General features: G+C 53.0%; 1 non-coding gene across 1 annotated transcript; it reads right to left on the bottom strand.

Annotated features, from left to right (window-relative positions):
- Positions 1-10,092: 10,092 nt before the first annotated feature.
- On the bottom strand, positions 10,093-10,164 carry Trnat-cgu. Its single transcript has one exon. It is a non-coding gene; the product is annotated as a tRNA-Thr (tRNA).
- Positions 10,165-10,536: the final 372 nt, after the last annotated feature.

Raw genomic sequence — 10,536 nt, 5'->3', positions numbered from 1 at the left:
TAAAGGGGGTGCAGGGGTGGGGGCAGAATGTCACTATCCTGGAGCATTCAGACAGCTTCACTCTGGACAAAGAGGCAGTGAAGAGAGCCCAGGAAGAAACTCAGAGGCCAGTAGCGTAGTCAACTACAAAACACTGGGAGCATTTCTAAATATTAGACTTCTGGGGCTGGAGATATGGTTGAGCAGCAGTGAGTACTGGCTGCTCCTTCCCAGCACCCACAAAGCCACTCACAACCATCTGTAACTCCAGTCACACCCTCTTCTGGCCTCCACGGGCACCAGGCATGCATGTGATACACAGACATACATGCAGAAAAAGCACCCATACACATAAAATAAAAAAAAAAAATAAAAATAAAAATAAAAGCTTTCAAAGTTGCCAGGAGACTTGAAGGTAAAGACTAGGGGACTAGCTTCTCCCAATATATCTTATTTTATTCCTATCCTGCTAGGCAAAAACTGATATTTAATCTTTAATAAGTTGGGATTTTATTTAAATAATAATAATAAAAAAAACCAGAAGGGTGAGGTTAATTATTCACAGGGCTGCAATTTACTTAAGAGTTGAGGGAATGAAAGTTTCCTCCCAGGAAGCAGTACCTGAGTCCAGCATGGGTCTCCCTGGAGGTCTGGCTAAAATCCTCCCATTGGCTTTTCCACCTTGCATTTAGCTGCTTCCTGAAGAAGGTTCCAGCACACCAAGCCTGGCCATCCAGTCACTTCCTCTGGAGAATCCTTGAGGTACCCATTTTCCGAGGATGGAATAGGGTGTGGTGCCGAGGCCAGGAGGGAGGTGTCTGCCAGTAGACAGCCGAGTGCAAAGCCTTCAACTGTAACCTTTACTTTTGCTAAGTGCATTTGTTTGAATCAAAGCAGAAATCAGCTGCTGCTGGAGGGCAGGCTAGCCCAGCCTAGTGCCTAGTTCAGTGAATCCTTTTTGTTTTCCTGTAAAGGAATCCCCCCGACACACACACACACACACACACACACACACACACACCCCAAAAGAAAAGAAAATCATTCACATCCCTCTAAGAAATGAAGGACCAAATAATTACCTAAAAAAAACTCCCCAACAGCCATGGCCTGAGGAGGAACTAGAGGCCACTGATGCTGGAGGGGTTCTGTGTCCCAGTGACTTATGTCCTACATTCCAAAGTTTGTCCCCTCCAAGGTGGATGCAAAGCAGCCAGATCCACCGGCTTTTCTGCATCCCACGATTCCAGCTCACGTCTGCGGATGGTTTATGACCACAAAATACTATGGAGATTTCCACGTCATTTACTTTTCGATACCTATGCCGGGGGGCTGGGAGAGGCACTGGTTCAACAGGGTAACATGTTTTTTTCCAGCCTGATTCAGCAACCCCAAAGAAAGCATTTTTCTTAATTAGGAACCAGGCTTCCAGTTAAAGCGCCCACCATTTCCACTCCTAAACAGTTTCGTCTCGAAATGGAATTTGTTAAGATGCTAGGAAATCTACACCATGGTCAAAGGAACTCTTTTCTTCCATACTTCAGGCAATAGCACATTCCACCACCTAGAGCCTGAAGGACGAAGCTTACGTGGACAAAACTCAGGCTATGATCCTTGCAGGGACTCACCGGCCCAATCCTGACTTCTCTCCACACCTGTCTCCCTCTCCTGTTCTCACTGCTACGTGCCACCAAGGGACAGCGACAGCAGCCCGCATATGATTTGTACAGGGACAGCTTTGCACGTGGCCCGCAGGCGTGGGGAGCCTGGGGGGGGGGGGATACCTCTTATATGGTCTTTGTACAACTGTCCAAGTGGTGGGCCAACCTGGTTTCTTCCTTCTCCTGCCTCTAAGCTTCTAGAAACCTCTCTCATTTCCCAATGCCAGGAAGAAGGGGGCCAGCGGTGCCCTATTTGGTCAACCTGCCCTTCATACACAGAGTTCAAGTCTCCTAAGCGCATGCTCCTAAATGTTTCTTTCAAAGCTGCCCAGACAGCCACACAACACTTAAAGACAAAAGGGGCCAGGTTCTGGAACCCGAGATTTCAAGACTTTTCGTGGATTTGTGTGTATGTGTGTGTAGGGTGTGTGTGTGTGTGTGTGTGTGTGTGTGTGTGTGTGTGTGTGTGTGTGTCTGCGCGCACACGTGTGCACGCGCGGGGGGGGGGGATAAGCAAAGTTTTACGAGCAATAGCGCTTAAGGAAGAAGGAGCTTTTATTCAGCATAAAACTTGATGGTGCTCAGTATTAGGTTACATGAAAGTGGGCAAAAGACTGCTTAGAGATGTGTCCACAGACTCAGCATTTAAGACACGGAGGGGCTCAGCATCCAGGCCGCTTCCCCAGGAGCAAGTCGAGAAATCAGGCTCTATCTTCCCCACCCCCAAGCTCAAGGTTGGCGCCATACAGCAAGGCAGGCGGGTCCAGAAGAAAAAAGCCCTTTCTCCCTCGACCCCAGATCACCCCCAGCAAGGTCCCAGCTCTGCCAGGAGGTTGCCGACTCACACTTTCAAGTGCGTTGCTATTTCTCTGCCGAAGCACAGATTCCCCCCAAACCGCAGAGACACCCCGCGGCGCGCGCCTTCCCAGTCCTTCCACCCTAGTGGACATGGGAGGTGGAGGCCCAGCCGGAGCGCAAGAGGACCAAGAGGGGCCGGCTTCGGGCGGCGAGGAGCGTGGAGAAAATGCCGGTCTTGGGGACCGAGGACTGGGACTTTGTAGGCCAGTTGAACTGACACCCTCATCTTGCCCGCAAAGACCCAGCTCTCAGCTCCCGTCCGCTTTGGAGTTCGGGGTGCCGTGCGCCCTGATGGGCTGCCCGGGGCTGAGTCCCGCCGTTCGATCTTGGCTCAGGGACCCTTCCGCAAAAAAGCCACCTGCCCCGCCCGGCCTCGGCCCGCGGGCCCGAAACCAGCCCTCGAAGGGTTACACGACGCACAGCGCACGCGGCCCGAAAGACGGTGCTGGGGACGCGGGAGGAGGTGTGCGCCCCCGGCCCTATATCCACCCGAGCGCGAGGGCTGCACACCCAGAAACTTCCCAGCGCTCGCACGCCGTGCCCGCGAGGCCCAACTGCGAGCCGCCCTGTTACCTGCGCCCAGCCCGGCGGGCGAGGCGGGACCGAACCGCGGCGCCTCGGAACCCAAGCTGCTTCTTCCCGCACAGTGGCCGCAGCCCGGCCCGCGCGCCCCGATGTTCCCGTAGCTCCGTGCGCGCCTGGCCGAGGATCCGCGGCCTCTCAAGACCTGCACAGGGACCTGGGGACCGCCGCGGGACCCCCGCCGCACCGGGGAGGACGTGTGCGCTGCCGCAGGACCCCTCGAAAGTTGCGGGGTTCCTCTCGTTTGCTCTCTCGGCGCGACTTGGCTCCACGTGCTGGTGACACATCTGGAAGGCTGCGCGCTCCGTGGCTCCCAGAGGACCGACACGACCAGCGCCCGCCCAGCACAGCCTCCTCGAGCCCAGCGGACCGCGCTCCGCCCCAGCCCGCCCCTCCGTCCGCCCCTCGCCGGCGCCGCCCCCGGCCGAGACGCCTGCTCCAGCTCGCGGCCCAAGCGGGTAGACCCTGCGGGGAGTGTGGGGTGGGGACTCCCCCTCCAGAGTCGCCCCTGGGCCGAGGATCTGGACACTGGACGCTCGACTCGACAGTCTCGAGTGCCTTCCACCCAGTCACGCAGCCCTTCCCACCTCCCGCCCCCTACCCCGAGCCCCAGTAATTTTCCCTTTTCCTCCTCTGGCCGGTCCGATCCGCTGCCGGCGCTTCCTCCCTCGAAGACCGGCGCCGGGAGCCCCCTGCCGGCCGCCCTGCTCTCAGGCCGCGCCCCCGCCGCGGTGCAGCGCCCTGCAGCCGGCCTCAGCCTCCCCACCCTCCACCTAGGCAGGGACAGCCTTTGAGGGCTCCGTGGCAGACCCAGGAGATGGTATATTTAAAGTACCCGGCGCAGTTCTCGGGGAGAGAACCTCTTGAAAAGCTGGGTTCCGTGAAGGGTGAGACAGAGAAGCTGCTGCTGTACAGATAGGAGCATTTCCCGAAGCTGACCGGCTACCTGTTTTCCTGTCTCCTCCCTCTCTACCAGCGCGGTTAATTACCAGAGTGGTTAATTGTGTGTTTATCCGGGGCCGGTGTGGACCATCCCTAGGCTTCTGCCAAAACAAGTCAGCCGAAGATTGATTCCAGGGGCCATAGAGAAGCCAAATAATCACCGAGATTGAGTTCCCTAACCATCTTCAGGTGGAGGCTTGGAGTCATTTAACTTAATGTGACACTTCTGCTCTGGATCCTGGCTACTTTCCTATCGTCTCTTTCCTGGCCCCACTACCCAAAGCATGCTTGAAATCATGCGGCGGGACCGAGAGCTTTCTCTGCATGTGGCACCGATGTTCTCCCCCTCAACCCCCTGCAGGACAGACAGATTCACAGGGGCAGGTGCTGGAAGGACAGCAGTTCTGAAGGGACTCCAGAACAGAAAAGGCTCTGTGCCCTCAAGGGAACAGTCGCAGGCTTCAGGCCTCTGTAACCCCCAATTACTTCGGAGCCTGGATTAGAGGGGCAGAAAGGAGGATACCCTAGCATGGCTGGTGAAGTTGCCTGAGTTGAAGGCACTTTACGATTCTCTGACAAACCCTTCGGATCTGTGAGACTCGGGAGCCTGGAGGAGCCAGTGTCCTGGGGGGATGAAAGGGCAGAGATGTAATGGGGTTTTACCCAAGCACTGATCCCGGAGAAGCCCTCCAGAGATTAAGATTTGCTACTTGGGCCTGAAATCCCCCTGCTACCCCCTGACCACATCAAAGGACATGGCTGTGGGGGATGCCTAATCCCATCAATGGAATCAAAGCTGGACAAGAAAGGAAATTCTGCACATTTAGGGTAGCCACAGGCAGGATGCAAGACCGCAGTACACAAGAGAAGGGCAGTTACTCAGGCTCTGGTCTTCTCAGTACATGGCCAGCACCCTGTCTCCACCGCCAGGCGGTTCACACATGGACAAGGGAGCTCCCTTCCTCTTAGGGTGGCCCTACAGGAAAGTTGAACACAGGGACGGGATGAAACCAGGCAGTGAGGCTGGGGCTGCCTCCAGGGCCAGCAGGGCACCCAGAGAAGGAAGGGACTCCCCCAAGTCTGCTGGCTCCATCTTTGCAAGGGCTCCTGATGCCCCCTGCACCTCCCACTGGCGGTCAGTCACATGGGAGAGAGGGGTAGGTTAAAACAAAACAAAACAAAAACCCAGCAGTGAAGAGTTTTAAATCTAATTGTTTTAAGTATTGGTGTCACCTGGTGTCCAGAGAGCAAAGAGCCACAAGAAACCTGGGCCCATGGACAGCATGGAGCTTTTTTTTTTTCCCTCTCTCTCTCTTTTTTTTCTCATATTTAGCAATTTACCTCTATTCTCTTCTCTTGGCCCAAATAGTTTTATGAGGGAGAACCCCCCCCCCAAAATCCAGGAGTGAACCCTTTATATCAGGAAAACTCACTTGGGATCACAAGTTATGTCAGCGTGTGGAACCTCTTTCAATTCCCCACTGCCCACGCAGACTTCCACGTGTAATTTCCTCCCTGGGGGCCTGTTTCCTCACTGACAAGTTGGGAAGTGTTTCCCTCTGTGACTCCCCCCCAGCTTGACTAGATCCAGCGGCAGGAAGGGTCATTGGTGACCCCATCCACACAATATTGCTGCTGACCTGGAAGTTTCTGAATGACTTTCTATGGTAGGTTGTTTGGAAGGTTCTAGAATTCTTGATGGAAGGCCAAGCCTTTGGCCAGAGTTCTACCAGTCTCTTCTCTGCTCTTGCCATTTAAGACCGATTTTTGCCGGGCGTTGGTGGCGCACGCCTTTAATCCCAGCACTCGGGAGGCAGAGCCAGGCGGATCTCTGTGAGTTCGAGGCCAGCCTGGGCTACCAAGTGAGCTCCAGGAAAGGCGCAAAGCTACACAGAGAAACCCTGTCTCAAAAAACCAAAAAAAAAAAAAAAAAAAAAAAAAAAAAAAAAAAAAAAAAAAAGACCGAATTTTTTTTAATGGTACTGGGAATGGAACCGAGGGTCTCATGATAAGACAGGTGCCCTAGCACTGAGCTCTATCTTTGTCTCTTAAGACAGTTTTTTAAATTTTCTTGAGGGGGGGGGTCTTAGTAAATTGCATAGATTGGCCTTGAACAATTTTTTTGTAGCCCAGGCAGTCTTGAACATTGGATCTTTCTGCTTCAGCTTTCAAGTAAATTGGAATTATGAGCCTGGGCCACTAGGCCTCCTGGAGGCCTGGCTTGATTCTTGCCTTTACTACCCCCCCCCACGCTGTGTGTGTGTGTGTGTGTGTGTGTGTGTGTGTGTGTGTGTGTGTGTGTTATGTTGGTCATTGTGACCTATTACCTTGTAGGAAGGGTATGCAACCATCCATGAAACTACCCTTTATCAGAACCACCTGGTCTAAAGTCCAGCTCACATCCAATAATCTAGGGGGGACAGTCTTTGCCTCTGTCCACACCTGCTTCCTACCCTCTGGGCCTCTGCAGCCTTTGCCAGTGTGTCTGTGTCTCTTCCTTGGCTAGAGTGGCTGATTCTGGTGATTTTGGTAACTACCTACCTAGTTTGGTAACTACCTTGAGGTCCCTATTGAGTAGAGGAGTCTATCAGACAAGTACAGTGCCTGCTTGGCCCACAACTGGCAAAGACATGGATGCAAGAGTCAAGTAACAGTATCCAGAGCTTTTCTAAGAAGTATTCTGTTTCTCCTGGAGAGGGCTAAATTTGGGGACTGGAGGCGAAGCCTGGGTGGTAGAGTGCTTGTTAAACATGCACAAAGCTCTGGGATGGATCCCCAACCCCATATAAAACCAGGCATCGTGCTGATGTATCCATGTGCCTTTAATCCCAGCGCTGGAGAGATGGAGACAGGAGGGTCATGAGTTCAAGACTAGCCTGGGAGACATGAGTCTCTGACTTGAAAAACAAACCACAAAGGACTTTGGGTAACCTTGAAACAAATCACTTCTCTTGTCATTTCTGAGGCTATAAAATGGCCCAATTGGCTGATAGCTTTAGGTTAACTTTTGTCCCCAAGGATGGGCTTGGACCTTCAGAGTCTGACTATAAACATCTGTAGAGAAGAAGTGTTTATATCTTTATTCAAAAATATATTTGTCCTGTAGTTTGTGGGAGTTGTATGAGAGGGGAAGAAGAGGACCTCTGCCTGCTTACACAGACCCTGGCTCATCATATTTGAGTATCAAGGATGGACCGCATGAAGACAAGCATGATGGCATACACCTACAACTAGAAACGGACAGAGTTAGGAGAAAAACCCCACTGATTGACAGGAGCTCGAAAGATACATTTATTTTAAAATAGGCAAACAAGCCGAGTGGTGGTGGCTCACGCCTTTAATCCCAGCACTCTAGAGGCAGAGGCAGGTGGATGCCTGTGAGTTTGAGGCAGGCCTGGTCTACCAAGAGAGTTCCAAGACTGCCTGGGTTGTTGCACAGAGAAATCCTGTCTGGAAAAAACAAAAATAAACAAGTAAAATAAAATGAGATGGCCAAACAGATGTAAAGGACATCGACTAGCACTTGGGAGGAGAAGGCAAGCCCATTGAGAGCGCAAAGCAGAGGAAGACCCTGAAGCAGAGAAAATGGCTACTTGTGTTTCTGTGGTGGCAACTCGGAGGGGACACATAAAAGAGCTTTGCCAGCCTCTGCTAAAAGTCTCTGAATGGACAGGGACCCCTTAGAACTTATTAACATATCCACCTGATTTGGGTAGTTTGGGAATCTGTATTTCTTCGTACAATAAAAGATTTGAGACTGTGTCTCTCCAGGGGCAGGATATTGGAGGAAAGTTCACAGCCGGAGGCATGAAAGATACAGTTGCAAAATTCTGCTTTGTAGTCAAATAGTATTCTCTCACAGGAAGGAAGAGGCCTGGCAGCTATTGTATTGCTTAAAATCTCCTGGAGGTCAAGTTGCCCACACACTATCACCGCAAGTGGCTCTCGCACTGCAGTACTGATGCTGTGGTTTGTTCTAGACCCTGAATACATCTCAGAGAGGACCCGGCTGGGGACTCAGTGAGGGAGAAGAGAGTCTGCAGCTCTAGTCCTGCTATCATGGAGGATTTTGACTGAATTGGCGGCGGCGGCGGCGGCGGCGGCGGCGGTGGTGGCGGTGGGTGGGATGTAGTTCTTACCATGGGCTAACAATGGCTAGATGTGATGGTACAGAGGGCAGTCATAAAGAGGTTGTGGGTTCTTGAGGTCCCTTGCTTGGCCATAAAGAGGTTGTGGGTGCTTGAGGTTCCTGGCTTGGCCCTAGCTCTGAGGTGGGAACTAAGAATCTCAGGCCACAAGGCATTTGGAAAAGACCCCTTCCTTTCCTTCCTTGACAGGGTCTCATGTAGCCCAGGCTGGCCTCAAACTTCCTATGTAGTTAAAGATGACCCTGAACTTGGGATGTTCCTGCCTTTGCCTCCCCAGGGCTGTGATTACAGGCCTGCACCATCATCATGCTGGGATTATGGGGTGCTAGGGATCAAATCCAGGGCTTTCTGCATACTATTCGAGAACTCTGCCAAGAGTCCTATTCTTGGCCCTGGGAAGCATTTATCAGCTTTAGAATTAGCAATGGAAGTAACAGAAACCCAGGGACTATGAGGGATTCATGGAGGTCATGCCATAAATTCAGCAAAGCTGTCTCCTTTCTACTCCTGCCCTGGCCTGCTAAGCCTCCAGCACCCCCAGGCCAGTCTGGACACAGCTAACTTACAGGGTAATTGCAAGAATTCTGTTCCTAGCTGAGACTCTGCCTTGCTTAGCTAGCCTCTGACCTCACAGACTTTGGTCCGGGATCCACATTTGGCCCCTGCCGCTGGCCCTTCACCTTTGGGGAAGTGCATGTTTCCCCAGTATCTGTGTGTTGACCTTTTCTGTACCTTGTACCTCTGCTATTGACTTTGATTTGTCTCATCCCTCCCCCCTGTGGGGCCAGAATTCTGTTTCAGCTACTGCAGAAGAGCCCAGTCTAGCCTAGGAGTGCTTTCTCACCAGGAATCCAGGAGGGGCGGAAGTACAGGCTACACCCGAGACCACAGGACTGCCCTCCATCCTATCCCTGATTTCTAGGCTGGCCGGCTATGGCCTTGTCAGAAACAAATCCTCTTTGTATTTAGTAACAATTTCATGAAGACACTGACGCCTTCCAAAGCCAAGTGTTTCTTCCACTTACTAGGACCTTACTGTAAATATCTAATATCCTCAGTTCACCCCATGGTCAGCTAAGCAAAAAGACCTAGGGAATGGAATATGCTTTTAGCTGGGGAGGAATGGAAGGGAGGGGCAGAGGGAGGCACGGGGGAATGGAATATGTTTTTAGCTGGGAAAGAATGGGGAGGAGGGGCAGAGGGAGGAGCCACATTAACAGAAGTATGGGATAGAAATAAAGGGGTGGAGTTCTATTCACGAAACTGCAGTAGTATGTTCAATGCTAAGTGTTACAATTGAAAATTTCAGGTTCAGGCATAGTAACCCATGTCTTTAATCCCAGCACTGGGGAGGCAGAGGTGGGCGGAGAGTTCAAGGCCAGCCTGGTCTGCACAGGGAGTTCCAGGCTAGTTAGAGCTGCATCGCTAGACAGACCTTGTCTTCAGACCAAAACCAAAACCAAAACAAACAACAACGACAATTAGCTACCCTTTAGCAAAGTTTCGAAGAGAGACCTCGGTAATCCTGGCACTATACGGGAGACCCTATCCTAAAACAACAAACAAAATGAGACCAGGAACCTGAAGCACTGGGTGTCCTGTCACGTGATATCAGGCTGTTTACCTTACTGATGACTTGGGAGTGCCACAAATATCTTAGGAGTGCCACAACTATCTGGAACGAGATAGAGATAGAGTCAAGTTCCCCGGGGGACAGTGAGTGATTCAAGTCGGCTGGGTAGAGGACAAAGAGGCGACATGCACGTTGTAGGTAAGAATGAAGGCACGCCTCTCTCCTCACGATCCGGACCGCAGCTGAAGGCACGGGTCCAGGAGGGGCTGGAAGACTCCTGAACAAAAAAGACGGGAGAGCGAAATTTAAGCGAAAACCACGGGAGTACCAATAGAGCTCTGCCCCGAAGCGCAGGCACGGACGGGGTTCGAACCCGCGATCTTCGGTTTACGAGACCGACGCCTTACCACTTGGCCACCGCGCCTGACAGCCGAGCTAGTGGTAGAGGCTCTCAGTGGAGGGGAGGTGGTACGGGCGGGGAGACGGCCAGGCCCCGCCCCCTCGCTCAGGCCCCGCCCCTGCGCAAAGCCCGCCCACTGAGCGGCCGTGACTGACGCCCTCCCGGCCTCCTTCCGCCCGGCGTCTGGTTAGCCGGCGCCCGCGTTTCAGGGATAGCGGCCGGTGGAGCGCCTCGGTTACCCCGGAGCCTTCCTCTTCCCCTTCCGCGTCTCTGAGCCCGGAAAGACCGCAGAGCTGGGCGTGGAGCCCGGCCCGTGAACGTCTGCGCGTCCCCGAGAGCTGGGGGCCCAGCCTGCCGACCGCGGGGACCGGGCGCGGCGCGGAGGCCCGGGGTGAT

Source organism: Peromyscus leucopus, chromosome 8b (genome assembly GCF_004664715.2).
Source record: "Peromyscus leucopus breed LL Stock chromosome 8b, UCI_PerLeu_2.1, whole genome shotgun sequence".
NCBI lineage: Eukaryota > Metazoa > Chordata > Mammalia > Rodentia > Cricetidae > Peromyscus > Peromyscus leucopus.
The sequence above is the reverse complement of the archived record's forward strand: the minus strand, read 5'-3'. Positions and strand labels throughout refer to the sequence as shown.